General features: G+C 43.9%; 1 non-coding gene across 1 annotated transcript; it reads right to left on the bottom strand.

Annotated features, from left to right (window-relative positions):
- Window positions 1–209: 209 nt before the first annotated feature.
- On the bottom strand, window positions 210–316 carry LOC115295027. Its single transcript, XR_003910261.1, has one exon. It is a non-coding gene; the product is annotated as a U6 spliceosomal RNA (small nuclear RNA).
- Between the last annotated feature and the right edge of the window lie 2,864 nt (window positions 317–3,180).

Raw genomic sequence — 3,180 nt, forward strand, 5'->3', positions numbered from 1 at the left:
AATGTTTTGACTTATATTTAAAATTTTGTAAGATTATTGAGTTTCTGCTTAATTTTTAGGAATTACGATGCCCCAGGCATTGAACCTAGAGTATCACTGTCAGACTTTTAATATAATAAAGAGATGAAATCATAACAAACTGTTGCTTGTAAATTACATGTACCCATTTTTCTTATATTCTGTTGAGTCTGTTGAACCCAAACCAAACAAAACATATGGAGCGCTTCACGACTTTGCGTGTCATCCTTGCGCAGGGGCCACGCTAATCTTCTCTGTATCATTCCAATTTTAGTATATGTGCTGCCGAAGCGAGCACTAGTATCTTTTTTTTTTAACAAAATGCTCTGCAAACCCCGTGCCACTTGCCATGACCCTCTCCAAATGTCAGGGCGCGGCTCTGCTCTCCCCACTCATCCCTCCCCATGGGCTGACGTATAATTTGGAAATGCTGAAATTCAGATTTGGGGGGGACTCTTGACAATGTGACAGGAGAAATTCACACACTAGCCATATATCTACCTGATATATGTTCTAAGCACCTCTCTCCTACTGTAATTTTAGAGCAACTCAGGAGGAAAAGGGGAAAGCTGTAGCGTTCGTGACGATGTATTTCCCAGGGAATGAAGTGAGGCGAGAAAGGGAGGCATTAGAGCCTGCAGCAAAGCGTTCCGTGAGGAGTGGGGATCAGGGGTACTCAGGGACAACTGGGCATCGATCAGCAAGAAGTAAGAGGTCAGAATCGGGGGAGAACGCATGCAGGGTTTGCTAGAGTCAGGACAGGAGCTGGCCACAACGTGGATGAAAACAAGATCTAGGGACCGCCTGGGACCACCCGCCACCTAGCACATGGGGGGAGGCTGGGGAGCTGTGAGGGGTAGAGAAAGGCTGGAGAACCAGGGAGCAGGACCAGCCATCCCAAATCCCCTTCCACTGACACAGCATGCTTCTCCTGTCTCCTAGGAGGAGGGATTTACATAACCCTGATAAGGGGGAGAGAGCAGGTACCTGGGAACACCTGGAGAAGTGACGTGTTCCGGGGGCCCGGAGTGACCTTGCAGAGAATGACCTATGAACAGCCCCTCAACCACCCACTTCCACTGAGGATCCGAACCACACCACTCTGTCTTTTTTTTTTAGAACAATGAAGATCTCAGTTGCACACACAACAAAACCCAAGGTAAACAGAAAGACATCTAAATGTATCTGAACCGGGGTAAGATAAAGTCATTTCGCTAAGACAGAAAGCAAGAAGCAAATAAAGTTTTCTGGCCAGATTTAAAATACAATGAATATTGTTAAGATAGCCTTTTTCCTATTAAACATTTGGATATTAAGTTTCTACTAATTTAGCAGAAAGATCTAAAAGAGTATGGTAAAATCTGACAGTTCTCCAGTCCCTAAAAATATCTCTGAATAAAACAAGCAGAAAGTCTCTGAAGCAGAAACCGGGGTCAGCAATATTTACGTGTTAGTGCGTCTGGGCTTTTTAATAGGACCACTCCTGGCTTAGCATTCATTACCACGGTTCCGTCAAAGCAGCCCAAATAATTGCATCAGGAGATAGACTTGAAACTATTTTGCTTTCTTAGATGCCTATTCATTTCAAAATTAATGCGTAGTAAATGAAAGCAATTTGTATTAATGCATGCTCCATCCGTAATTTATTTTTGTCAGCTCTTTCTAGAATTAAATGTTCTTAGCAAATTTGCCTTCATAGCACAAGCGTTATAATAGGCAATTCCAAACCACAGTGATCGGAAACCAGATCTATTTAATAGTCAGTGGCTTGCTGCAAAGTTAGCAGGGTGTGACTTGCACAGCTGGAGTGGGGGAGATGAGTGCACCCCGAATCTCCTTCCTGTCCGTCCCCGGGTTTCCGCCTGCGGAAGGCAGTGAGCAAGCAGGTCTGATTCTGGGGGGGACAGCCTCAAAGAACAAGGCTTTTTCTTTTCCATCTGCAATGTTCATTGACCACTGACGCCTCTCAGGGCGTGCGCTCGGTCACGTGGACAAAGTATCCCGTCGCGTGGAGCCTAGGTGATGACTTTAACACCCGTGTGTCTTTCCCACCGTGGGAGGCATACTGGCTTTCTGCGCTTACTGACTGAGACAGAACCAGAATTTAAGTTTAATTTTGTACTTCATCTGAAGAGCATCTATTACACAAACTTGTAGTGGAAATAATATTTCAAGCAAATACTCAAAACTGTGTAGATTAACACTGTTTTCGAGCATCGTCAAGGGTCTAGAAGCATCTATTGACTTGTAAACACTTGGATACTGATTGGAAGTCACTCTTGTTTCTTTATTAAGATGTTTCCTCATGAACCCCTTTAAAAAGATAAATTATTTCAAGGAGGGCTCAGTTGGTATCTCCACATGTCAAAGTAGCAAAATAATTTTCCTGGAGAATTTTGCATAATCCCTTTTCTGGCCAGATAAAACTGGGGTCATTTAACAAATATGCATGAAATCTTTCTGTAAAAGCATGTTGAGGACGAACTCTATACACAGGACTGTGCCCGTCACTGGGGCAAACGGTAAGGGACATATTTATTGCCTTTACCTCCATGGAACCGGAGGTAGCGCAGTGTGAACATGAAAAGGGCTCCAGTGAAGATCCAGACATGCAAGTATGAAACTGTTTACCGTTTTAAGGAGTCTGCAGTCGATGAGGAACAAGAGAGCCACGTGCACAGGTAACAGGAATACAGCTTTACCTTGTTCTTTGCAAATACACTTCTCTAATACTACCTCCGAAGACTTCCTGCATATCAGATCTCATCTTGCCCAATCCAGGGGAGCTGGTAATGTTCGTATCTTCAGTTTTCAATATCCGGCTCCCGAGGCCAGAGAGGAAATATGAGTGCTGGCAGGAAGTGGGGTCCCGCTGAGGGCCGGCCCCCCTGTCTTTATGCCGCAAATGCGGACGGCACAGGTTTTCAGACTTGGGGCTCTCTTGGGACGTCTGGCTCTGCTAACATAAACTGGGGAGTCCCTGACTTCGGTTGTGCAAATAAAATGAGTACGACCTTTGCCAAGAAAACACACAAGATTAAAATCGATCTAGATTGTAACTAGTACTGCTGTGAACTGCTACTTACAATATCGGTTACTAAAACTGTGAGCTTTTAAAAACATATATTTATATATTTTAAAATTGAAAAGTAAAGTCATTAC

The sequence above is a fragment of the Suricata suricatta genome, chromosome 6, assembly GCF_006229205.1.
Source record: "Suricata suricatta isolate VVHF042 chromosome 6, meerkat_22Aug2017_6uvM2_HiC, whole genome shotgun sequence".
Lineage (NCBI taxonomy): Eukaryota > Metazoa > Chordata > Mammalia > Carnivora > Herpestidae > Suricata > Suricata suricatta.